Genomic DNA, 27,358 nt, shown 5'->3' on the forward strand with positions numbered 1-27,358 from the left:
GATAGGAGAAATGTCGCTTAGCGACATTTCTCCTGTCATGTCAGGTCAGGAACGCCCACTTTGCATCTCATAAGAGATGCAAAGCTGGGCGTTAGGAATTCCGACGCTAACGCAAGTTTTCACGTGTTAGCGTGAGTTTGCTAATTAGGCGATAAAATTATTGCCGCTTTTTGGCCAAAAAGGGCCGCAAAAGCGGCAATAATTCTATCGCCTCGCCTTGCTGATATGCCCCCATATGTCTAGACTCATTTGAGTACTTTTAAGCAGTAAATAACAACTCAGAGAAGATTGCAGACAACGGCTAATGGTTTACTGGAAATATCTCTGAGTTTTTAAGCTTAAGAAAGCTGAAAGCGGCTCATAAACAATTGGGCATTCAGGCGAGTCTGAATTTGGCCAGTAACAATGTGAAAAAAAACACCCTGCACATTCCTATTCAATTGCTATTCCAATCCTGTTTCGCCTGTGAATAGAATGCATCATTTTTCTTGGAAAAGGTCTTGGTTTAAGGAGAACACATGCAGAAGTGCTTACACTGAGTGTTGCAAGTTTTCCAGCAAAACGTGTGGTAAGCATTTTAGTAATTCAATGCATCCTGTGTCTATTTTGATGAACGAAACTTTTTTAAAGTATCTTTTACAGCGCTTCATTGTGACCGTTTCTGATTGTGTGTCTTCAGCTGGGCACGGAAATCGTATAACATAAGGCTGAACATATTATCACCGTCTGCTCACGGTTGCTATCTATGGTGACCAGCCGAGTATCAAAATCTATTTCACAATGTGGCTTTTCTTCATTTAAATTCCATGCCATCCCCAAAACAGGAAAGAAGGAATTAATGTTTTAAATAGTTGCTTTCATAGGGGTTGAAAACTGATTGGGGAATCAAGTAAAACCAATATGCATAAATGAATTAACGACCAAAGAAAATTCACTCAAGACTCCAAATCATCAAAAAATAAGTTTAATAAAAATCGCATTTCAAATTCATAGCTTAGCCCCAGTACGATTTTGTTTGCAAAAGTGTCATCGAAAGAATTGCACCATTCAGCTGCTCCTGAAATGTTATCACTACACGTCATCAGAATAGGGCTGTTTCCGAGTGTTCGAGGCTTCGCCGCGCGCGCTCACTCGACCGGAACACTTGATGCGAGAGGGAAAGCATATGTGACAGGTAAAGCAGAATACTTCGAATGTAGAACATATTCACACGTCACACCAACCGTCCTCCGAATTTAACTGAAAAGTAAAAGTAAACAGTATTTGCATACAAATGGGAAACTCATCGCAGCGTGCAATGTAAAGCGATGCTGTGCGACTCACAGAACCAGTTCAAATGTAAGTAAAAAATAAAAAAGATGCATGAAGACGTATGCATTAGCAGCGCTGTGTTGCTATGAATTAAATATAACAGCTGATTACTTAATATAAATCAATATTAAGAATCAACATATGAATACTTTGTAAATTGGGCAGCTCTTAGGTTGAGGACTGCAGGGCATGGCTAGTGCAATGATGTCTTTGCCTCAGTGGTGAGGGATGCATCTCCACCCCCTTCCCATGGCAAAGGGATATCTCTTTGCGAGCGGGGTATTTTGTTCCGCCGCGAGCCGCTCGTGCTGAGAAGGCGACTCGCCGAGCGAGCTTTCTTGAACTTCAGGATGCAGAGAAGGTGGCTCTAGATGAACATAAAACACTCGGAGGTGCGTCGAACTTAAACTCAGGAGTCATGCACATTGATTTAAGAGGAAATCTTCCAGTCAAGAGGAGCCAGTGTATGTCCCAGAACTCCAGAGAAGGAGAGGAGGGTCAGGGGCGAGCTAAAGCTGATTTGGCTGTGGCTGCTTACATGGAGTTAAGCTGTTAAGTAATTAAGCAGGCGCTCCCAAAAATAAGGTACTGCAATAATCCAGGTAGCTTTGGATGGCACTCTGAATGAGGAACGGCCGAGTCAAACTTGGAAGATAAGGCAAGATTTTCCGAAGCAGTTTTGCAGAGGCCGCCCTCGAAGGGAGCTCGAGGACCGGCGCCATAATAGCCGCTGGGGCGCTGGAAGGATCAGGTTTGGGTGGCTGCAAAGCGCCCAGTTAGGACTCTCTTCGTGGCAAAAAGTGCGACTGAGAGGTGCCAGGTCACCGGGCCAATGGGGGTCACAGGTGATTTTTGAACCCCCCCCCCAATGGGGGGATTCCGCTCTGTAGCGGCAGGAAAAGCCGCAAGGTGATAGAAGGCGCCGCTCCCCAATGCAGCTCATCGTTATCATCGTGGGGCAGGGGGAGCAAAGCTAATGTATGACAGTTCGCTATTTGTGATTTATGTAGGGTGACCAGATTCTCAAAACAAAAAACGGGGACAGGTCATAGACATAGAAGTAGGACTACGATTTGCAGTAACCACCGACATAAAAGTAGGACTATTTGACAGCTGTGATAAACATAGAAAAAGGACTACGACAGCTCCCTCCAAGACCGAGATGAAGCATTACAGATGACAAATCAGAGGTCTTTTATCGGCAGTAAGCATTAATTCCATTTAAACAGACTTTGCCTCAACATTTGCTTTAGTCCAAGTTTGTTTTCTTATTAGATAAGTATATATATTGGGATTGTTAACTGAACAATAAAGAAAATTGCACAATCGAAGAGGAGTTTGTGCTCTTGTTTTTGCCACGAGGAAGTGAACGAGTGCATCGCTAGCGAGTTTGATAGATATATATATACACACATATACACACACACACATTCTGTCATCGTCAAAATCAGATACTGCTGTTTGTAGAATACTCCTTCCCATAAAGCACTCCCCCTACGTTCAGCGCAGTTGACTGAAATATAAATAATGTTTGCTTTATTTACGTGGAAACATTTACGCACATTAGCATAGTAAATAGTTTAGAACATATAAGACAGGGCTGGCTTTAGTGCTGGTGGCGCCCTGTGCGACAATGTTTGTTGGCGCCCCCCCCAATGACCACCTCTACCACGGATTCTCTCACTAGCACCCTTTAACAGTGACCAAGTCACCATAACCACACTCTATCAGATGCATTATATATAGCGCCACTCATACCAGTGTAGGGTGTCCAAGCACTTTGCATCACACACACATTACACAGAGACAATCAATCATACGTGTGTAAATCAGTGTATAGGAAATGTTACATAAACCAAAGGACTGAAAGTGTAGGAGTCACATGTCATCCATACTGGTAGGCAGTATAGTTTAAGAGTGCTTGGTGTGGAGAAGCACAAACGCAGAGTCGAAAAAGAAACAGCATAGTTGGGAGTTTTCTTTAATATTAAGAATCGATTTCTAGCCAGATTAACCCTTTTTGAAACATTAATCAATGTTCTAATAATGTATACTTTGCAGTGTGTATGCAATTCTAGGATGAAAGTTAATAGCTCACTATTCTATATTAGGACTTTAAGTTATAAATTGCAAGTAACAAAAGGATGTCTCTTTTGAAAGCAGTAACCCTGCTGATCTGTTTACATCATATGCACTCTGTAATCTACTTGGTACACGTTCTTTGCAGCAGGCATATTAACCCTCTGCACTAACTTCAGCCAAGTCAAAACCTCAACTATACAAAATGCTGATCTCTCTCCAGGAAGATAATTAATCACACTCTTGACATTTATGTGAGGCCTGGTAATTGCTGGGGGAAAGAAAGGCTACACGGCGCCCCCAGGAAGCCAGCACTGGTGCGGATAAAACTCTCAGGGTTAAAATACACGTTGCGGGCTTGCAGGCTGGGAGGGCAAGGATTCCTGGATGATGCAGCTCTGATGCAAGGCAGTGTCCCGACGGTGCTGGTAGGCGTCACGAAGCTGCTGCTGGATTCTGCTGTAGTTTGAGACTGTCCGACCCTCGCTCGCTTTAAGGCAGAGCAGGGTCACAGTTGTTTGCTGCAGGCTGTAAAATCAGGGTCATGCCGGTCACAGGTGGTTCTAACCAGCTGCATGATGACGTAGGTGGCGCTGTGTAGACAAAGAGAAGGGAAATCCCGAGAGAACATGTCTCTCTTCAAAGGATTTCCCTTCCTGCTACAGCGCTCACCTCAGTGACGTCACCAAGCTGTGCAAACAGAGCATGCGCGCAACCGGAACAGTAAAAAACCGGGACATTTCTTTGTTCAACCCGGACACTGTTCTAAAACGGGGACATTTGACTCCATTGGAGTACAGTGTCACAAAAAACGGGGACCGTCCGGGCAAAACCGGGACGTCTGGTCACCCTAGATTTATGGCATGGGTTAATAAAAAGTTATGACTCCAGTAAAGTGTATAAGTGTAATAAAATTGCGGCCACCACCGACCAAAAAAGTGCAAGCCCATGATGGCTGTTTTATTTGATATACCGATGAGAACGTTGCATGCCATTCTGGAGTGGGCACAGTGCAAGGATTATTATAAATGCAAAGCAGATAGAAGATACCTTATCAACGCCCTGGGAGAGAGAGGGGTCACTATTCAGACAAACACCCAAATTTCATACTGACTAGGTGGGCAGTGGTGCCTCCCTATCAGTCCAAGGCCCAAAATTAGGTGGTAAAGTAGGCATCAGTTTTTGAATAGCACAGACCCTGGGTTTTGTCTCCATTAAACTTCAAGGAGTTGTTACTGAGCCGCGCTGAGATGTTTCTCAGACAGGTATGGAATGAGTCTAGTGGTCTAACGTAAAAAAAACAAGCATTTACAATGCAACGGTCTCGGCATTGTTAAAGTTAGAGCTATTGGCATTGCTCATGACAATGCTAAATCGCTAAAATAAAAAATAAATGCCGTTTCTTTAAATGTTTTAAAAACAAAAACATAAACAAAAATAATGTCATGAGCAATGCCAATAGCTCTAATTTTACCAATACCGAGACCATTGCATTGTAAATGCTTGTTTTCTGTTTGACTGCTTCCGTTCACTAAATGCTGGCACTAGTCTGACCTTTCATCACACATTGGTTACAGATGGACTGCCCTTTGCACGCAGCCCTCGCCCTCAAGCGCGTCTTACAGGACCTATTCTGCAGGGGAGCCGGAGGGGCCGATATGTGGCCCCGCTACATGCCCTGTAATCTTGGGGCGCACCCACTCCAATGCAGCTCAGGGCTCGGCGGGGATACAAGACCTGTGTGCGCACCGCAGCCAAGAAACGGAGATCGCTTCAACAAAGCAGCATTACAAATCAAGCAGTCGCGGCATTCACTCGGCGAAACTTTAATACTCAATTCTCCCAGTCAGTACCAAACCCCTTAAAATAAACGTCGTGATCCCCTGAAATCTACATTTTTAATCGGTAAACCACCGTGATGCCCGGTGTACACTGCTGTACCCCCCCCCACACAGTTCGCTAACTCAAGCCAATGTCTAAGCGTAATACCATTCATCCTCTTTAACCGCTCCTTCACCGCCATAGAGGACTAACCCCAACTACCCCACTCTCCCTGTGCACCACCGCATAACTCGCGGTTCAACCGCCGGGCTAAAAGAAAAGTATCCAATGCAGGTTAAACGCTTTGTGTTATAAGAAATTCCCGGTCCGTGTATGCAACATCTCAGGGTGTCGGTCAAGTCTCCCTGGCCTTCATGCAGTGCATCAATCTTTTGGATAAAACAATAAGCCAGTTTACACCGACAGTTGTTCAGAGAGCGCCCCCACGACAACTTATCCCCCTCCCAAAAAAAAATGCATGCCGTTATTCGGTTTTTCAGACCGGATTATTGAGTCTTCATTTTCTTATTTCGTTACATTTTTACACAGTAAATACTGCATTTACAGCTTTTTCCTCTTTAAGGTTCTTGTAGTTCACGCTTCGGGAAAATCAGATAAATCATTTACTCCATGTCTGTGAATCAGCTGCTAGTGTGCAACTTTTATTCCCTGTCGGTTTCATAACCTCGACTTGTCCTTCGTTTGCGACCCACATTTCAAAGATGAGGCGGAGCCTGACCAGTTTCACCACGGGTTACCAAATTTACACAAGTGTGTACAATGGGTTCACGCATTGGGGTCGTCATGCTTGGGAACTCTTATGAGTAACATGTCCGTATGTAGGCAGATCAGACGTGGGACATAATGTTCCTCTGTAAACTAGCACTGCTGTGTGTAAGGCCTGCGTTTTTTCGACTGTAGATTCATGAAGTGTACTGTGAGGTGAAGGACAGCTTCCTGATGACGACAAACTTCACGCGTCTTTTCTGTACATTTCAACTCTCTTGCGCTATGCTCCTGGCTGCCCTTCCAGAAACTGTTCTATTGGTTCAGGTCCAGCATGACTAAGATGAAAGGCCCTCAGGGGCCTGGCAGCAGGAGCGTCACACCCTCGCAATTACAGGGAAGCAGGAGAGACGCTTTAAATAACGCGCACTGGTGATAAGTGAAACAACAGTAAACGATAGAAGGTGTAAGTAGACTTTGCCGTGGAGAGTAAACAGAAAGCAGGGAGAGGAGTGGCGTGAAACTACGAGCTCCGTAGTCGGGGTGGAAGATATTACTGCTTAGCTGACCCCCCTGGTAACCCCCTCCAGTTCCAGGCAGCAGCAAGAGCTTTTCAGGGAGGATGGAAAATTATTCTCAAAACAAACAAGGCAGAGCAAAAGGCAAGCACACCACCGCCTTTCTCCGAGGCAAAGCAGAAATGCCTCGGAGAAACGCAGCATCCTTTTCGGATTTGGTGTTATCTCCTCCTTGAGACTTCTTGCAAAAAACACGCCCCCCGATCCGAAAAGGACGGGGCCTGATCGGAATGACTGACCTCTTCTCCAATGGCTGGCCAGCATTCAAGAGGCCAGCCAATGGAGAACAGGGGAGAAGAGGGGCGTGTTCAAGCCCCTCTTCTCCAAGTCATTAAATCTCTCGACTTCCGGTTCTGCCTTCGGCAGACCGGATGGTCCAGAGACCTAAAAATGAGTATCATCAGCATAATTTATAAAGTTGATGCTTCGAGAACTGACAAGCGAGGCCAGAGGGCACAAGTCTACATATGAAACAGTGTTGGACTTAAAGCCAAGCCCTGCAGAACCCCCAATCTACCGGACTAATGGCTGCTCGGAATGGGGGCAGATGTATGGCTTATGATCCATTCTCCAAATATGATTGAATCAACCCCAAGGCACTGCCGCTCACTCCTACCTCTGCTAGCATAGAAAATAAGATCTCATGATTCACACAGTCAAAGGTAGCGGATAGATCTAATAGCATCAAGGCCCCGAGATAGCCCTAATCATCTGCCATTCCCAGGCCATCCACTACTGAGACGAACACTAAATCCGTTCCATGAGCTGGTCTAAATCCTACTTGCTCCTCATCTAAGATGGAATATGTTTACAAATAGTTTTATAACCTTTTCTTAACATATCTCTATGTGATCTTAGCTGGAAAGGGCAGCTGGGAAATAGGTCAGTAGTTGCTGAACACCTGAGGATCTGCTGTCAATTTTGTTAACATGGGAAGTAACAAGGCCTTTTGGTACAATGCCAGACTCCAAAGACTGATTAGAGCTGGTTAAGAGAGAAAGAACAAGCAAATCAGGTAACTCCTTCCAGGCCCTGGGTTTAGTGAGTCTACGTGGGATTCTGAGTCAATCAAGAAGGCAGATGTTCGAAAAACTCCTCTGTAATCTGGCCCAAGTCATTTAGAGAAGCCATATAGGTCACATAGCTGAAAGTCAGGAAGCCCCCAAGCTCTGGTAGTTGTACTCTGAACGCATGGTGTTACCATACATTTGTAACCTGGTGATGTGGTATGGTTCCTCGTCTTCCAGCAGGAGCCAGGAGACGTCTTTCATCCAGCAGTCTTGTCTTCTTCAGGTAGAGTCTGTCCAAACACAGGAATGTTCTGATGAGACTGTGATTGAGGTCCCAGATTTAAACTGTGCACTAGCTAGTGACTGGAGAAATTCTGTCACCGGATTGCCACTATTTTCTTGCACTGTCCCACCTCATTTTTCAGCACATCCTCTTTGCTTACTGTGACATTACTCTAGAGCCCATGCTTCAACAAGGCAGAACTCTTCTGCAACCAGAGAGGTGCCACTTCAGCTCCTTAATCGCTCGCCTAATTAGATGAGCTCTCCTCCCCACTGTGACTGCAGCCTGGTGTTGCATCCTGCTATGCTTGCTTGGCAAATATAAGGAAGCATTCTGTTCCCTTAGGTTGTTTATATATAAGAAGAGTTTGTGCTGGGCATTTGTCTGGCAGGGTTTTTAATATCCCCAGAGTTTTATATAGCGCAAACTTGACTCAAACGTATCAGGTATTAGAGCGCTTTACATGAGCTTCAGTTGTGTTACACAAGGACCCATTCATGTTTTTTGTTAGACATGGGGAGATTAAGTGACTTGCCCAGAATCACCAGATGTTGAGTGTCATTGCCGAGACTTGAACCCGATTTGAGGTCTGCCACCCTAGCCGTTAGGCCACATCCTCTCTACTTTAAGGGGTTTCCTTAAGGGTTCTGTCCAGATTGGTCATATATAATATAAAGCCTGTTTCTCTCACCAGCGTTGCATGTTTATTCGGTCATGCTGAATATTCTAGCACTGTGAAAGATGTATGAGCCCCGTCCAGGTGTTTTATCAGCTTTCTTCATTTAATAAGCAGCTCAGTTGCGTAATTGTCAATGGTGCCAAATCACGCATAACAATATGCACATAAAAGTACCGATGGCCACTATAAAAAAGCATGTTAAACTAAAGTTAAATACTTGTGATGTTTTAAAAAAAACTGAAATATGTGTGGTTTGCATAAGTATTAGCTGTGTGCGTGTGTGTATAGATGTGTATAGATGTGTGTGCATGTATGTGTGTGTGTATTTAATGTACGCAGTGAGTGGCTACTTTATGCACTCTAGCTTTTTAAAAACAAAGTCACATAGCCAGCAAGAAATGCAAGTCAGGACGACAACAAAGAAAAAAAATTCAAAACAGTTTAAATGATTCTTGGATAAAAAGCACAAGATTTGTCAATTCTTATCTTAGTTGTAAAGTACTCCTTTTACAGCCAGGTATCAAACTTGAATTTTTACTGGGTTGATGTGAGAAAATATTGTGGCCATTTATATTCAAATTTTCAGTGATATATTTTTTGATTTCAAAGCAAAAAATATGAGTTTCATCTGTACTTGGACAATTGGTTAAACTATGTTGAGATGACCATCTTGATAAATGGCATTACTGAACATAGTTCATAAATTAATATGAACTGAATTGGTAGTGTAGTTGTGTTTATCAGAAGGAACGTGTTCACGTTAATGATCATTTCATCATTGACAGGCACACCACTGGTCAGCTGGTCACTCCAGGAAAAAGAAGTCCTGCAGCTTACTGTGATCCTGTTGCCACACAGAAGGTCAGCCAACTGACAATTGGAGTGCACTTTTCATCCCTGGGTATAAATGGGGGCAGGCCCATCCCTTCAGATCTCCACACAGGTCATAAACTGCAGGTGAAGTCCTCTTCTGTTTTTCCACAGGTCCAGATGTGTTCTGATGAGCTGAGAGTGAGATGATACTTTTGTAGAATTCTAGAGAAATGAGCCTAGTCCTCAACCACACCAAAGTGTGTCTGGAAGCAGTTACCCCTCTTGCTAGGTAATACCAATCTAGCTATAGTTGGTCCAGGGAACAAAGGCTTCTCTTCCCCAGGTGTCTCCTTCCACATGGCTATGAATGGGTGGCCCTCATCCTGGATCACTAAAAGTTAATGAAGTAGTTCAAGGTGTCTTTTTATGTCCATGTTGTCTGTATTATATTTAGTCTACTCTAATAGCTGAATGAGTTTAATTTTTTAAAATCAATCTGAAATCAGAAAAAAATGTAAGGGTGTTTTATCATGTGTTGGTAAGTAGTAACATGGTAATGAAAATCATAATTATTTCTTTAAACTTTCAGATTTCATGTTCACATGGCCTTATTTTTAATGTGAGTCAATATGCATTGTAAAATGCTCGTGGCACATGTAATATAGTTTCCTATGTGTGAGACAAACCAACAGTGTTAAACACGACTCAACCATAGTGTTACATAGAAATGGTAATTAACATGTTAAGTCCATTCAATTTACACTTAGATGTGTCCAATATCACAAGTCTAGCTAGTAGCTGTTCATGCTGCACCCATCATTTATCATATCTTGACTTTCAAATCATGTCTCCATTCTTGTTTGCATCTTCAGGAAATAGAAGGATGACATTGCTTGAGGAAGACCGGGCATCACATTCATGATGTGGTGACGTTTCTGTTTGTAAATCTTTCACAAAACAAAATGATTGTGGAAGGCGAAGCATGGATTTCAGATGCACCTTCGTCACTTATAAACCATTTACAGAGGACATAAAGGCCAAAAGTGGAAACCCAATGCACAGCATACGTTTTAGAAAGGAAGCCCTGGCACTTTACTATTGTTTAGCAGAGGCAATGTGTTCTAAACTCTGCAAAATCATACAGAAGAAAAATAGGGGGATGTAGGAAGTTAGGATCCTTCTGCATGGTTACCCCAACTTTTTGCCTGGTGCAATGCTGTTTCTGACTAGTCTGACTGGGATCCTGCTAACCAGGACCCCAGTCTCTGTGCTTTCTCCCCTAAATTGGTATAGTAGGTACTCAGGTACATCCCATATTGGATACTGGTGTGACCATATCAGTCCGTAGTATATGGTAAGTACCCAGGGCATTATGACACCCATGGGGGACAACTCAAACTGTAACTACAGGCCTGCCATTGTAGCCTGTATAAGCTGGTCCTATCACCACTTACGAAAGATATAGGTTTCCCTATATCTAAGGTCACTGCACTTAAAACCTATGTCACCCCTAAAGCAGGCCTTTCAATCCTGAAGGCAGGGTGCTTGGTTCTAAGTGTGAGGATGACCCTGCATGAGCAGGACACCCCTACAACTTTCAGAATCCATTCTCCCGGGTTGTAAGTGCTTCAGACATTACGATACATAGAGTGGCAATGCGGCATTACGCGATGACCATCTCTAAACTGGCTGTTACGAGCCCTGTCATGTTTGTCATCAAACATGTTGAAATCATACCCCCACACCGTAAACGATGTCGGTGGTATGATTCCATGCACTGTAAAGTTCCTCAGGGGCGCCCTCAGTGCTCCCGGTACCAGTCTACTAGACCTGGACAGCACAACTTGGCTGCTGCCGACCAGAGACACAATTTGCCCTCCTGCTGCTGAGCCAAGCTTGAGCAGGGGAAGGCCGAACAATAGGTATCCTGTCACAGGGAGGTGTGACTACCTCACAGACAGGGTTTAGTGTATTGGGGCAGGGTTGGAGCACTTGCCAATGCCACTCAGTCTGCTTGAAAGGCACACTTGGTGTCCTCCTGGCATAGTCCAGTTCAAACTAGCTCAGGGAGCCATTTTTCTCCCACTCTGGTGCAAAACTGGACAAAGGACATGGGAGTATCTGACTCCTCCCCTGGAAGGGACTCCTGAATTGGCCCAACCCTTTCCTTCGGGTACTTAAGGGCTTACCTGAGGGTGGGTCCCTAGATTCGTCTTGAATCAAGATGCATTTCAAGACACCACTTCTTCTTCGATCATCTGGGCAATCTAGACTCCTGATGCTCCTGATCTCATTGCCCTGCTCGTCTGCTGGAACATCTGAGCTGAGCGTTCTACTGATCCTGGGTTCCCACGGACCCCGAAAGGCTCAGTAACACAGGTGGTGGTTCTCCACATTCCTCAGGACCTGCCCTGTCCTCTCACCAAGTTTGAGGCCAGTATCCCTTGTCAGGGCCACGGGAACCAAACCCCTCTGCACTGTGTCGACTTGCTGTTGCAAAGGCTTGTTGGCTTCCTTTTATAAAGATCTCCATGTTCCACCTCAAGCATCTCTTGTGACCAACATCTTTGTCCTCACTGCATTACTTGCACCGTGGGAGTGCATTACTTGCACCATGGGACTGCATCTTTGGTAAGCTGCTCGAGGTCCTTTTGTGACTCCTGTGCCTCCGGCCTGTTGGTCCTTTTGAGGGTCTTCTTTGATATCAGCAGGTTCCCCTGATTGCTTGGGGCCTGCCCTGACTCACCTGCTTGTGGTGAGTCACCTGGACCTTGATGGTCCTGACACTGCACCTTCTTCGCTTTCAACATTGTTTGCAGTTGCCAAGGCTTGTTGGTACTCTCAACAGACACTGACCCCTCAACTCTAGACATCCCATGTGGGACAGCTCATGAATGGCTCCTGGTCTTCCACAGTGTCGCCTGGTCCACACAGCTTCAGCTCCAAGGTTATCAACATCTCTCCTGCAGCACTCGACATCGGTGGGCATTCGTCTTCCATGCTTCCTGTTCACTCCCGAGTGGCATAAACTATGTCTCTTCTGCTTCCAGGTACTTCTTGACTTGAATCTACCTTTGGGTTCCACCAGACACTTTCACCTTCTCCAGCAGTGGCATTTTCCTGAAGTCCTCCATTGAGTTGGACGGCGGTTTCCGATGCCACTTCACACCTATGCACACGGCTTTCCTGGTGTAGGTATCCTGGTTCCCCGGGTATCCACAGGTGGGGGGGCTCTCCAATCTTCTGTCTTCCACTGGGTTTCTTCAGGGTCCACTGGGAAGGGTCCTTCTTCTTTAAAATTGCAGCCACGACTTACCCATAGACTTGTATTGAGCCAGCTGTTGTGATCCCACTCTGAACACGGCCTCCGTTGGGTTCCAGGTTTCTTACCTCGGGTGGTTTCTTGGGTCCCCGGAACTTCTATGTCTTCTGGGTATAGTCTTGACTCGAGTCTTTGTTCGCATTACACTATTTTAGTATATGGTTTGGTTTCTCCCTGGTGACCATTGTGTATTTCGTGCTACTTACCTGTTTCTATAGTGTATATCTCCGGCTAGGAAATATCTGTATGTGTTAGTGAGTGTCTTATAATAAATACACATTTTTATAAATATAATTTGTGGTTATTTTCAATTAATCTACATCTATAAGATTATGTTCTGGTAAAACGAGCTGCTTTACACTCCATCTAGACTAAGCCTGAAGGCTGCTCTCCACAGCTACCACTTAGCTTTATATGCTTGTCTAAGACCACTAAAATCACCATAAGGGTTGTCTGGATTGGTGTAGCTTCTTACAGGGAACCAGACGGAAATTGTGCCATTCTGTACGGGCATTAATTCATCTTGGCATATTTTGTATATTCCCCTATGACACATTCGTCCACCCTCAAAGCAAAGACAGACTCTGTCAACTTTCGTCATGTGGCTCTGTTCTCCGCTCTACTAAGGGTTTAAGCATGCAGACCATTTAGGTCCCTTCAGTATTTTACAACAAATGTTACTTCAAGGTGTTTCTCCTATAGTGAAATTCCTCTTCCACTTGAGTGGGTTGGGCTCCATACTGAAGGCTTTAGCATGTCTGTGACGTCCACAATGTCATGGAGTCTAAGGGGTAGTGGGCAGAATTTAGGGTGTAGGCTCTATTTGTTTGAGTTGGTGGAGTCAATGTTTGTCAAGGATGTAATTGATTCAGATAAATGCTGTTCCTTGTTGTTTTCTGAAGCAATAGTGAGGTCCACCTACTCTCCAGAGAACTTTGCAGCAAAACGTCATTAATTTTTGTTTTGTGCAGGAAGCTCCCCTTATTCAAGGTTTTGTAAATCTGGGAATGCATCAGATTCCTACTCCTCCTCAAGGGAGGTGTAAAGGATGCACAACGAGGAGAAATACCTTTATTTCTCCTCATTTTTCCTCTTTCTATGTGTGCAACCTTGCACCATGGCACACGGGTGCCTGCGTTAGCAGCCCATTGTGCGCCAGCACATGCCCTGTTTCTTGTAGATACGGCGCATTCCTGCACTTCTCTTTTGATGCGCGGCAGCGCAGCAGAAAGGCTTGCTGCACTACCTTGCTCCAAAATATTGTAAATGAGGCCATTTGTTGTCAAAACTTAAAAGTACTCCGGTACAATGAAACAATTGACTAGTGAGAAACACATCATTTGAATTATAGTGTTGTAGGATGATGTCAATTTTTGATTAATTGTTCTGCTACCAAAACTGTGAATGATGTATCATTCCAGTTAATGTTCATGTTAACAAGATGGCCCAGTGACTTAAATGTTTGTTGCAGACATCGGCCGTTCTCTAAAGGTCATGAGTATCGAGTTATGGTGAGATCATTCTACCAGTGGCGGCTCCTTGTGGGAGTGCTGCGGGGTGGTGGGGTGGGGCAGGGGAGGGGCAGGGTGGGGTGTAGTAAACGTCGGCCTAAGGCCGAACGGAGTTCAGTTAATAAATAAATAAATAAAACGAATTTCATTGCGCGCGCTGCATTGCATCGCTGCATTGCAGCGCACACAATGAAATTCATTTTATATATTTATTTATTAGCTGATCTCCATTCGGCCTTAACCCGGAGTTCACTACGCCGCAGCCTGCCCCGCCCACCGCCCCGCAGCACTCCCACGAGGAGCCGCCACTGCATTTTACACTATTCAACCTCTTGAGATTGATACATTGAACAGCATTAAACTGAATAAAAAAGAATCCCAATTAACCAAATCCTTTACAGCACGCAGAAGACCTAAAGATTGCACTGAAGCGCTATATGAAAGACCACCTATCATTAGTAATATAATGTAAGCAATGTATGACCGTTGTTGTCACTCATATAATTTAAGAAAGAATCGCCATAAAGTGGATTTGATTTATTTTCTTTGAAGAGAACTCTGAAAAAGTTACTAGGGGCACAAGCAGAAACAACAAACTTTTAGGCCTAACTAAGCCTAAAGGCAATAAGCAATATTGTATCTAAGACACAGCAATAAAACAATAAATCCTCTATATTAAATACCACCATCCTTGGGAATTCAAGCTGAACATCAAAATGTTCCTGGAATCATATTGCAGCCAAATAACAACTTCAAAGAAGATTTAATATTGTTTATAGACGCCTCATTGTCTGTCTGCCCCACTGCCTGTCTGCTGCCTATCAATCTTTCAGTTTAATTTTCTGTCAACTTATGTTTTCAGTAAAAAGCTTTCACTATGTCTCACGTTTAAATACTTTCCCTATTTTAAGTGTGAAAAAACTAGCTTTCAAATTCATAAGGTTTTGCAGGTTGTCATCATAGTTATATGATTTCCGAATGTGAATTCACAAACATGCATTATTAATTCCATGAGGGACATTGATTCGTTTAAATTTGTTATTGAAAACTAGGAATTGCTGTATGATTCTGCACACCGTCCAGAGGCGGATTCAAAGTGCTGGCAGAGTGCAGGGAAAAGTATAAATAGTCAGGGGAGGCCCTGCCCTGATATTTCTGCTTCAGGGCACAGTAGCCTTTAATGAATTCTAAAGCACATTTGCAGCAGGTATGTTTTCATGATTTCCTGCATAGAGGTGAAGTGATACGAGATGTGAGCTCAAAAGGGAGGTGCTTTAGGGGCATAAACAAGTTTCTCGGCCAACACAGTGGTGGTGGGTGTGGAGGGAAAGGGGTCTTTCCAGGAGGGGGCCCCAATTCAGCTAAACAGGGTACAAGTGTACAAAGAACAGTAGGGGCCTCCTGGCCATAGCCTTCTGAGTGGCATGTCCTTGCCCGAGTCTTTCCTGAACAAAAAGGAACACATTTACTTTATAGCACATAAGTTATAGCATGTGAAATCATTGCAGTAATTAAAACACTCATGACATCAGAAATTATGTTATTTGCCAAAACACAGTGCATGGTACAGTGGTGAGTTATAATTATTGTCTTGCGGCGAGTGAGGTGACAAGACTGTACGGAGGTGTGTGAGTGATATTCATTTAAAGGTGGTGCCCAAGTATAAATGTGAGTTATGAGTATGACTTATAGTAATGTGAAAGTAGTATACCTTTTGAAATTGCTATGGTTGTGTAGTTTAAGGGTGTGTTTGGCACAAATAAGATAGAAATAAGAAATAAATGTGTAAGTGGTGCAGATATCATAAAATTAAAACAATTACAAAAAACAATATAACTTTACCTTGCGTTTAACCATAGATATTTTTTTCATTACATTGATTTTTATATGCTTAGTAAAAGTTTTGTAATATTCATCCTCTTATGTTTCATGGAGTGGAGTGTTATTAGGTGGAGTGTGGTACAATATAGTGACAGATAGTGTTATAAAGTGTACTGTGGTACAGTATATACTGGCATAATGGAGTGGAGTAAAGTGGGAAAGAGGTGTAGTGGATTAGTGTATAGTGGAATAGCATATAGCAGAATGGCATGCGGGGCATGCAGTGGAGTGGCATGCAGTGGAGTAACGTAAAGTGAACTCAGATAAAATAGAGTGGCATATATTGGAGTGCCATAGAGTGTAGTGTTGTCCAGTGCAGTGGTATATAGTGAGAAAACCGACACTAGGGTGTGGTAAAGTGGATTTATGTCTTGTAAAGTAAAGAGTGTATTCACGTTCACTGTAGGGGCATACAGTGGAGTGCTGTACACTGGAATATTGCAGAGTGTAGGGACAAGTTTCGGAATATTGTGTACGGAAATAGCATACAGGGGAGTGGCATACTGTGGAGTGTGGTACAGTGCAGTGGCATGAACCATACACTGGAGTGGGGTACACTGGAATGCTATACAGTGGAGTGGATTTCAGTTGAGCGGTGTACAGTGAGCTTACGTAAAGTGGAGTGTAGTCCAGTGTAGTGTTGAAAAGTTAAGAAGTGTAAAATAGAGTGGCGTATATTGGAGGGCGGTAAAGTGCAGTGCTGCCAAGCGGTATAGCGTAGACTACAGAGGGGTACAGTGTAATACGGTACAGTGCAATGGCATATGCAGGAGTAGCATAAACTGTAGAGTGATACAGCGAAGTATCTTATAATTTAGTAGCATAGTAATATATACTTCAGTTGCGCTCAGTGTTCAGACATATAGAATGGAGTGCTATATGGTGAAGTAGAGTGTCGCACAACTAAATAGGGTTAATTATAGAAGCGTAGACTGTAGTTACATACAGTCAAGTGTGGTTTAGTGGAGTGGCTCAAAATGTAGTCTTCTAAAGTGAAATAGCATACCGTCGATTGCAGCACAGTCCAGTAGTGTGCAGTGCAGTCATCGTGTTGCTCAAACTGGAAAAAAAGTCTCTCACAAGGCAATTGGAAGAATCTTGATGAATCTCCACATTACTCTCCAAATTTCTCCAAATATGTGAGCAGAATTAATTAGTTTGTCCAGGCCTAATTCTGACCCCTTTTTAGGTCGAGGCTAGAGTCAGCGTGCATGCGCTGCTCTACGAGACTTGCTGTACAGGAGTATGGAATAAAAGCCCCACCCACTCTCTGCCCTCATTGACTTGTGTCATTGTCCTTCATAAATGCTGGCTTCTGATTCGAAAATAGGCTTGTTAGTGCCTCCTTAGTACCGCCTTGTCTTTATTTGTAACCTTCCATGACGACCGGCCCTTTTACTTTGGTTGTTACACAGTACATGTCTTGTAATCACCATGGTCCTCATTTATGAAAAGGGACACATCGCTGTGTGAAAACAGCGATGCATCACTTTTCATTGCGCCCTCCTTGCGACACCAATGTTTCTGATGTATCTGTAGGCGCAAAAATGACGCATTGCTTGAGTGTGTCACAAAAGTGACGCAACTCCAGCAATAGGTCATTACACATGGGCAAGTCCCATGTTAAATGTGCATGTGTCAGTCTTACGCCTGCCATGGCAGGCGTAAGATATTGACGCATTTGCGTCCTAGAAGTGGCGCAGTGAAATCTCATAGATTTCACTGCTTCACTTCTACGACACTTTCTTGCATCGGAACGCCCCCCTGCATTCATTAAATCTGGCACAGGTATAATGTGATGCAGGGGTTTACAAAGTGACGCATCAAATCAAATCAAATCCGGTGTTTGTTAAGCGTGACTACTCACCCATAAGGGTCTCAAGGCACTGAGCAGTGTAGGGGGGGGTTTCGCAGGTTCCAGTCCATCAAGGAGGGGACTGCAGAAGAGCAAGGTTTTGAGGTTTCTTGAAAAGATGGGGAGCGATGTTATCTGTCTGAGGTGGAGGGGAAGGCCGTTCCAGGCTCTGGCCGTGCGAAAGGAGAAGGAGCAGCCTCCCGATCTGGTCTTTCTGGTGTGGGGGACAAAGGCGTAGGAGAGCTGGGCTGATCGGGGGGTCCTTTGGGGTACGTGGAATTTGAGTCGGCTATTCAGGTATGCTGGTCCGGTGTCATGGAGGGCCTTGTGAGCGTGAGTAATGGGAGATGTGGCAGTGTCTTGGCAGGTTGAGGACCAGTTTTGCGGCGGCATTTTGGATGTTCTGTAGCTTGCGGGTGAGGTTTTTGTTTATTCTGTCGTAGAGTGCGTTGCCGTAGTCAAGTCTGCTGGTGACCAGGGCGTGAGTGACGGTCTTTCTGTGTTCGAGGGGGATCCATTTGAAGGTCTCACGTAGGAGGCGGAGGGTTTGGAAGCAGGAGGATGAGACGGAGTTGATCTGGTGGTCCATTTTGAGCTCTGAGTCCAGGACGATTCCCAGGTTGCGTGCGTGGTCCGTGGGGGAGGGCGGGCTTCCGAGGGTGGGTGGCCACCAGGTGTCGTTCCAGGTGTCTGGGTTTGGGCCCATGATGAGTACTTCCGTTTTGTTGGTGTTTAGTTGTAGGCAGCTGTTGTTCATCCATTTGGCAACAGCTTCCATGCTTCCTCGAAAGTTGTGTCTGGCGGTGTTGGGTTCGTTGGATAGGGATAGGATGAGTTGGGTGTCATCTGCGTGTGACACAATGTTGAGTCCGTAGGTTCTGACGATGGGGGCGAGCGGAGCCATGTAGACGTTGAAAAGCCTAGGGCTGAGGGAAGACCCCTGGGGGACTCTGCAGGTGGTAGGTGTAGGGTCCGAGAGGAAAGGGGGGAGTCTGACCCGCTGCGTTCTGCCGGAGAGGAAGGAGCGGATCCAGTCGAGGACCTTGTCTTGTATTCCTGCGTCATGGAGTCTGCGTATTAGGGTGTGGTGAGAGACTGTGTCGAACGCCGCTGAGAGGTCGAGGAGGATGAGGGCTGCTGTTTCTCCTTTGTCCAGTAAGGTACGGATGTCGTCTGTTGCAGCGAGGAGGGCGGTTTCCGTACTGTGGTTTTTTCTGAAGCTGGATTGGGAGGAGTCGAGGATGTTGTGCTCTTCGAAGAATGTGGCGAGTTGGCTGTTGATGGCTTTCTCGATGACTTTCGCTAGGAACGGGAGCAGGGAGATGGGTCTGTAGTTTTTGAGGTCGGTGGGGTCCGCCAAGGGTTTCTTCAGGAGGGGGTTGATCTCAGCGTCTTTCCAGTCGTCCGGGAATGAGGCAGTTGCCGGGAAGCGGTTAATGGTGTGGCAGAGCATGGGTGCGATGGTGTCGGTGGCTGTGTTGAAAATGTGGTGGGGGCAGGGGTCCTTGGGGGCCCCGTAGTGGATTGGCTTAATCGTCTTCAGTGTGTCTTCGGTAGTGAGGGCTGTCCAGTTGTCGATCGCTGGCTTCAGGGTGTCGGGGTGGTTGGTGAGGGTTCAGTGTGTTGGTTGCCTTCGTCGAAGTTGACGTAGATGCTCTTGATTTTGTGGTGGAAAAAGGTGCTGAGTTTGTAGCAGAGGTCTCGTGAGGGAGGGATGTTGGTGGACTCGCTGGTGGGTTGGGCGAACTCCTTGATGATGTTGAAGAGTTCTTTGCTGTTGTGTGCATGAGTGGAGATTCTGTCTTCAATCGCTTTTTTCCTTGTTTTTCTGACGAGTTGGTGGTGGGCGTTGGGGGCGGCTCTGAAGTTGTTGTGGGCTTCTGTGGATTTGGTGTTCCTCCAGGCCTTTTTAAGGAGGCGGCAAGTGCGTCTGGACTCTCGAAGTTCGGTGGTGAACCATCTAGCTTTCTTGGCGTGGGTGTTGTTGATTTTCTTGAGGGGAGTTATGGTGTTGGGGCTGTCAGAGATCCATCTGTGCTTGGTTCGGGCTGCGGTGTTGGTGTCGTCGTTTTCCGCGATGGTTGGTGTGGAGTTGCTGAGTGATGAGGTTAGATGGTCGTCGGTGATTCTGGTCCAGTTGGGAACAGGTGCTGGTGTCTGTGGATGGTGGGAGTTCTGAAGGTGAAGTGGACGCATCGATGGTCAGTCCATGAGAGTTCGTGGTGTGGCTGAAGGTGATGGAGTTTCGTGTTGTGAAGAGGGGGTTGAGGGTGTGTCCTGCTGAGTGCGTGAGTTCAGTGATGATCTGGCGGAGTCCAATGTTATGGAGGTTGTCCAGGAGTGATGTCTTTCTGGGGTCCAGTTGGTTGTCGAGATGGAAGTTGAGGTCTCCCAGTAGGGTATAGTTGGTGGACGCGATGGCATGCATGGAGATGATGTCCGTGATGGAGTTGGCGAAAAGTCCACGGGGTTCAGGGGTCGGTAGATGAGGATTCCTCAGATGGTGGAGGTAGGGCTGGCCAGTATCTTGAAGTGAAGGTGTTCCATCAGGTCTGTGGGCTCGTCGGGGAGTGTGCTCAGGCAGAGGGTGGATTTGTGGACAATGGTGATTCCTCCTCCCGGGTGGGTGGGGCGGTCCTTCCTGGAGATCTTGTAACCTTGGAGAATGGCAATGGCGATGTCCGGTCCCGAGGTGTTGTTGGTCCAGGTTTCGGTAAAGAATGCTACGTCCGGGGTAGTGCTGTCGAGGAGGTCCCAGATTTCAGTGGCGTGTTTGTGGAGGGATCGGACGTTGAGGAGGATGCATTGCAGGGTCTTCGGTTCGGTTGTGTTCTTGCGAGCGGATTGTGCTGGGTCAGTGGTCTTGGTGGTGCTGCAGGTGTGCTCGACTGGTGATGCTATCTTGCAGTTGTTTTTGTGGCCTGGGTTGAGAGCATGGAGTGCCGCTGGGTTGTGGCGTTGGCAGTGCAGAGATCCAGGGTTCCTGGCGCTGGTCGCAGTCGGGTCGCAGACGGGCGCAGACGAGCTTGCCTTTGGCGCCCCGGGGGCGCGGCCGCTCAGTGGCCGCCATTAAGTAGGGGTCGGGGAGGGCTGGACAGTTGGGAGGCGGGAGTGGGGAGGGGAACTGGATTGGACCGGTCTCACTGGTCGTGCTAGGGGGCAGCAGCGGCAGGGAAAAACAGGCTGAAAAAGGCAAAAAGAGAGAAGAAAAGTGCAAATAAGGCAGAAAAAGTGCAAGAAAGAGTGGAGGAAAGACACAAAGGACACGGGAGAGTGAAAGGGGGAGATTGAGATGAGGGTAAAAAACGAGCGAAAAACGGAGGAAAGACACAGGAGAGTGAAGGGGGAGTTTGAAATGAGGGGAAAACAACTGAAAAAGTGCAAGAAAAGAGTGGAGGAAAGACACAGAGGACACAGGAGAGTGAAAGGGGGAGATTGAGATGAGGGTAAGAAAATGACAGAAAATGGAGGAAAGACCCAGAAGGAGAGTGAAGGGGTGAGATAAAAGTGAGGGAAAAAACTAGTGAAAAAGGAGAGCAAGAGAATGGAGACAGAGGTCCACTGGACCACCAGGTATGAGGCGCAGGTAAAACCTGTGGGTGGAGGAGGGCCTCGAACACCAACACTCGAGAGTGCAGGGGCTTGGGGAAAGGCCTCACCTAATGGTGGAGCTGCGAGGGAGGGAGAGCAATTTCATTGACAATGAGTCAGTGGTCTTGCTCGCCTGTCCTCGCAACGGGCGCCATTAAGTAGGGGCCGGGGAGGGCTAGACAGCTGGGAGGCGGGAGCGGGGAGGGGAGCTGGATTCTACCTAGATGCGTCACTTTGTAAATATGACGCAACATGGCGCATTTTTTACACTGCTGGTGTGTAAAAGTGACGCAAGGCCTCATAAATAAGGCCCCATTTTCTTTATTGAGTTTCTCTTACTGCGGGCATGACATGCTTTGGTTACATTCAGCATGCCATGATCCCCTTCTCTTTTCAAGCTGCAGGGACAATGGTGGCCACTTCTGTCCGATGCCTTAGGTCTCGCATTTGAATGCGAGACCTATAGCATTGCAAATATTTTTTGATTTTTCCAAAGTATTCTCCCGAAATTATACAAAGGCTTACGCAGCGACTCGTACCATGTGCCCCAGTTCCCAGCTTTGCATGTTATGTATACCACATTGTCTTTCCATATATATCAATTATGTTTACGGGGGTTTATCTCCGTTTCCCTCAGTCACCCTCCCACCATTCACCCACCCTTAACCTCTTCCTCTCTTATGTTTCCCTGAGCACTGCGCCAGCATAGTAAAAGCACATTCACTCAAAACATGCCTCGCCTCCAGGGGCGTAGCACAGGCCCCCACAGCCCCCGCGGTGCGGGGGTGCCCCGAGCTGCAGAGGGCCCCCTCAGCACCGTACTCAGTCCTGCGAGCTCCATAGTAAATACGGAGTGGGGGCCCCTTTATGTACCTTGAAGGGGGGCCACCAACTTTTGTTACGCCAGTGCTCGCCTCGCCTACGGAGTCTCTCTTCTGGGGTCCCTCCCTGCCAGCCCTCACACCATCCCCATGCCGCGCATAGCTTTTCTCCATCATCGGACCATAAACCTTATCAGGCTGCTCATTTTGTTTGCTCTCACGTCCTCTCTCCATTTACCTTTTAAACGTCACACTTTCCTCCAGTTTTTGCCCCTTTTAGTTGAGTTCTGATTACAATTATATTTACAATCTCAGAGCAGCTGTTTATGGGTATTACACACTAGCACGAATTCCCCAGCAGGCAGGTCACAAAGAGAGCAGCCTAAAGTGGCTTCCATCCGGTCTGCACCCTCAGCCTCTTCCACTTCTGACCACCTCCTCAAATACCCCAGCGGGCATGTAGGGCACAAACAGAACAGGTTTTGCTGGAGCGGGCGGGGTAGAGCAGCAGCCCCTCTGTGGCTTCTTTTGCAACTACCACTCTCGACTATTTCAACCGAATGCCGTATTTATTTCTGCCCCTTATATGCATGCTTTCAGCTGTGTGTGAAGCAGTCACTACCCGGTGTCCAGTCCGACCAACCCCTTCTCCCGGTGCCCTGTGTAATCTAATCACTTTGGTAATACAACATGCAAGTACAAGAAACTCTATATGCTCCTTTTAATTTCCTAAATGCTGAAAGAAGCAGCCCAGGCAGCAACAAGCTCTGTGTGATTTTTTTTCATATTTGTTTTTAAAACAACAAATAACGTGGCGACAATCATCGCGCTTTCCAAGATGACTTGATGTTGCCGTTAATGTGGGCTTTTCTAGCTAGTGTAACTACAACAAAGGGCCTGAAATTAACCAGAAAATCAAACTGTATTTTGGGAGGGCCTGTAGCAGTCACAGACCCCCGGGGACCTCTATGGCAAGACGAAGGGACAAATACAGCCCCCCCACCTCCCCCCCCCCCCCCCCCCCACTCACCACGGTCGGGATGCTGTGCCGAGTGCAGCGTGCGTGTTAGCCTGGGGAGGGTTGTAAACCTGCGAGCAGCTGGTGGCTGGGGGGTCAGGGAGGCAGCGTCCTCCTTGTGATTGGCGCGCACTCGCGCCTCATGAAAGGGGGTGATTTGGTTTCAAGAGTGAGCAACCTGGCGCGAAGGCGACAGTTACCCGCCAGCCACCATGGGATTGCCAGAAGCAAAGGCAATATTTAAGGCAGTGTCTTTTTTTTCTTATGACTTGCGCACACTCGCGCATTGAGAAGGCATCGTGGGGCGACAAGCAAACACGAGGGGTTACAAGTAAAGAGGGTTCATTTTTCAATGAGGGTGCCACTTCAGAAGTAACTTTCTCACGCTGCAACAACGGTCCAGCCATACTGAGCCCCCAGGAGTTATTTTATCCTTACAAGAACGTTATTTTTGCCATAAGAGAACACTCCCTAAATGAATTTCTGCCATAAGAGAACATTAGCAAAGTGAACATTTTTCAAGAGAACATTTCCAAGGAAAGGAGTAATTGTGTATGTGATTTTTATGTCGTTTTTGATCTGCCTAATCTATATAAAGTGATTTATATTTTTATAAACAACTTGTGTAGTGTCCTTTTATGGTGTCTCATTATATTACTGTGAGTGTTGGTACAAATACGTTACACATTGCCTTGGGGATAAGCCTGACTGCTTGTGCCAAGCTACCAAGGGAGTGAGCAGGGGTTATCCACAGTGTGCATCGCCCTTACCTTGACAAGAATCATGGGTCCCTATTTGGACAAAGGTACTTACCTCTGCCAACTAGAGACCCCCAGATCTAACAATTGTCATGACATGTTCTAGGACATCAGTGATACCATCACTACAACATCTTAAATGACAACACTGTGCATGGCTGAGGCGCAAGTTATAGTTACTTTAGGGAATGAGTCAAGCATATTTTGAATAGGTCACAAAACAGCCAACAGGAACATGACCTAATAATTGATGCCATTTCATGTATTTACTTAAGTGGAGAGGCTAAGGAGTCTGCTTTCCGTCTCCACCACACTACAGGCACCCTATCCATACAAGAAGCTAGGAGCTCTTGTGTGCGGTGTGGGGGCGTACCTGTTGACACACCATAGTGCTGCACATGTAGGGTTCATGTAGAATGTTTTATGCTGCTTGCTGCAAGTGGCAACTAAGGTGCGCTCCGGTGCTAACCTACACCCAAGCTGTACTTGATTAACTGGATATGTGTAATAAGTTAAAATCAGAGTGTTTGGACCATTCCTGTGGATGGGCTGCACACATTCATTGCTATTTCAAGACCAATATGGCCATTATTGAAGATGACACTGCACACCCCATGTCATTGTTTGACGATTCCAACTGCTTCAAAACAGGTTCAATCGTGATTCTGGCTGGATGCAGTCTGATGCTGGCACACTGGTGGGTATGCAGCAGTAATGTCAGGGTAAAATATGCGTCCAAGTGGGCCAGGTTCCTTAGGGGCCAGCAGGATGCCACACCTGCCAATAGAATGATTCAAAAACTGTATTGTAGATAATAGTTTACAAATGAATACAAAGAAAACTAAAATAATGTTGATAGGTCAATTTAAACCTGGTATGAGAGAAGGCAAAGTAAATGGGTCAGTGATTGAATCTGTAAAGTCCTATTAGTATGTAGGAATCACATTTGATGATAGAGTATCTTTTAAATACCATTTTAGAAATTTAAATGTCAAATACACATCATTTTCATTTGCATTTAGAACACTGCGAGATAAACTTTCATGTCTCAGCCATGAGTACCAGGTAAAATTTAATGCAAATCTGATCCCCTCTTTGATCTATGGGTCAGTACTTTTTCAAGGCAAGGACTCCAAACTCCTGGACAGTCTACAAATTAAAGTTTTTAAATCTATTTTTAGGATTCCGAAAAATATTGGACATGTTAACATCCAACTGGAGTTCAGCCTGACCACCCAAATCCCAGCGAGACAATCAGCGTTTTTAAAATGTTTATATTCCTCGTATTTATCCGACCCTGGTACTTTAGCAAATCTGTGATGGCAAAAACTTAAAAAACAAGACTTTGCAAGTGTTTGGAGAACTTATCTATCTGAGAGTCTACATACTTTCATTTTTCAACCTTTTGGTCATTTAGATATATTCAAAACCTCTTTCAAGCAGATATTAAATCGATCAACACATTTGTTATCCTTATTGCTGAATAAAGAGGTCTCAACCATATTTATTGTCCCACCTACAACCTTTTATTAATGGTCAATTTGGTAGATACACAACAAAGGATGGATGGAACTCCATCCTGGATACACAAATGGTCAGAGAACAGTTGTCGACTTTGCAGTCTGAAATTTTCTTACATATTGTGTGCATCTGCCACAGTTTATCGACCGGGGGTGAGCAGATGCCACCAAGCTTTAATACGTTGCCTCTCTGGGACATCAACCTGTCTAATCGGTCAATCTGTTTAGTACATTTTTATAGCAGATAATATGTTGAACTCGGACTTAAAATCTTCATAGACTGATGAGGTGTACAGTAATGATTTGTATGCACGTAAGCACTTCATTGATTATGCATCAGTTCATCACAGTGTTTAAAGTTTTGATTAATGAAATGTGGTTTTAATTATATGTATATTCTGCATCAATGCGCTAGTACGATATGTTAATATGCTATATTTGGTCTAAAAACATGTATAGACCGAGTTGAAGTGCAGTAATGACATCTAAGCATGAAGGTACTTTATTGATTAGGACTTAATATCCTCGTAGACTGAGTTTGAGTGTTGTAATGATTTGTACGCAGGAGGCACTTTATTGAACATCCATCTGCTCATTGAATTACAGTGTTTAAAAATGTATCTGACTCATGAAATGTTATTTTAATGATGTGTACCAGTGCCCCAATATGGTATTTGGATTTGTGGAGTGCAATAAAGGAAGCACCCATCTGTCCATTGAGTTAATACATGAATATAGTTTTTATGATGTGTATATGCGGTATCAATGTCCCTGTACAGTATGTTACCTCCTAAATATCATAAAATGTGTAGCACAATTGAGCTCTATGGAACTTTTAATGGTATTATAAACATTATATTTTGGAAAATATTTTATGAATATGTGTATGGTGTTATATTTTATCTCAATTGTACTGATTTTCCTTAATTAGACAATAAAGATTGTAATTATCACTGTGGGGGATGGAGCAAGCAGTGCTTTAAGTCTAGAATTCCACAGTAAAGAAATTCAACAGAAGGAGATAACGGAACTCAGAAGAAAAGTAGGCAAGGAAAGAGTTTGAGACTAGTAGCGCACATGTATACAGTGCACTTACCTGTGCCCAATATTTCTCTTCTGAAGAACTCCGGACTGGAAACCTCTGCTTCTGCTAGAAAGAAAAAGACGGATGGTGAAACCTAAGAAGAAGAGAGAGAGAGAAAAACAAGTAGAAAAAGGAAACATAATGAGAATGGGGAGAGTGAACGAAGAAGAAAATGGAAACCTAAGAAGAAGAGGGATAACGAATATTGCAAGGGTATCCTTCACAGCTGAATCCAAGTGACCGGCTCATAAGTAACTTTTGTTTTCATTTTTATTTTCCAAAGAGTGTGATCAATAAACCAAGTAATACAGAGTCCAACTTGAGTCTTGAGCAACTCCGTCCACAGGCCCCCAAAGGATGGCTTTGGTGCTATGGGTGAAACCGGTCTCACACCTTTACAATTAATAACCCAATGCCTTCCAGACACCAACAAAACTTCACATTGTATTGATATATGTTGGACTTCGCCCTTTTTGCAGGGTCATCCCTTAACTTTTTGCCTTCCTTCTGTATTTTTTCTGACCTGTTGTTGGCTGTTTTATGACTCTGGGCACCTTACCACTGCTGATCAGTGCTAAGGTGCATATGCTCTCCCTATGGTAAAATGTTGACATTGGTTGGTTTCCATGTTTGGCTTATTTGGTTTACTATCAGCCCCTAGTAAAGTGCACGAGGAGTGCCAGGGCTTGTAAATACA

At 45.2% G+C, this 27,358-nt stretch overlaps 1 long non-coding RNA gene across 1 annotated transcript; it reads left to right on the top strand.

The window, feature by feature from the left end:
- Positions 1-1,123: 1,123 nt before the first annotated feature.
- On the top strand, positions 1,124-26,864 carry LOC146859861 (uncharacterized). Its single transcript, XR_014979062.1, has 3 exons — positions 1,124-1,174; positions 9,273-9,444; positions 26,700-26,864. It is a non-coding gene; the product is annotated as an uncharacterized LOC146859861 (long non-coding RNA).
- The last annotated feature ends 494 nt before the right edge of the window (positions 26,865-27,358 follow it).

Source organism: Triturus cristatus, chromosome 3_1 (assembly GCF_964204655.1).
Source record: "Triturus cristatus chromosome 3_1, aTriCri1.1, whole genome shotgun sequence".
Lineage (NCBI taxonomy): Eukaryota > Metazoa > Chordata > Amphibia > Caudata > Salamandridae > Triturus > Triturus cristatus.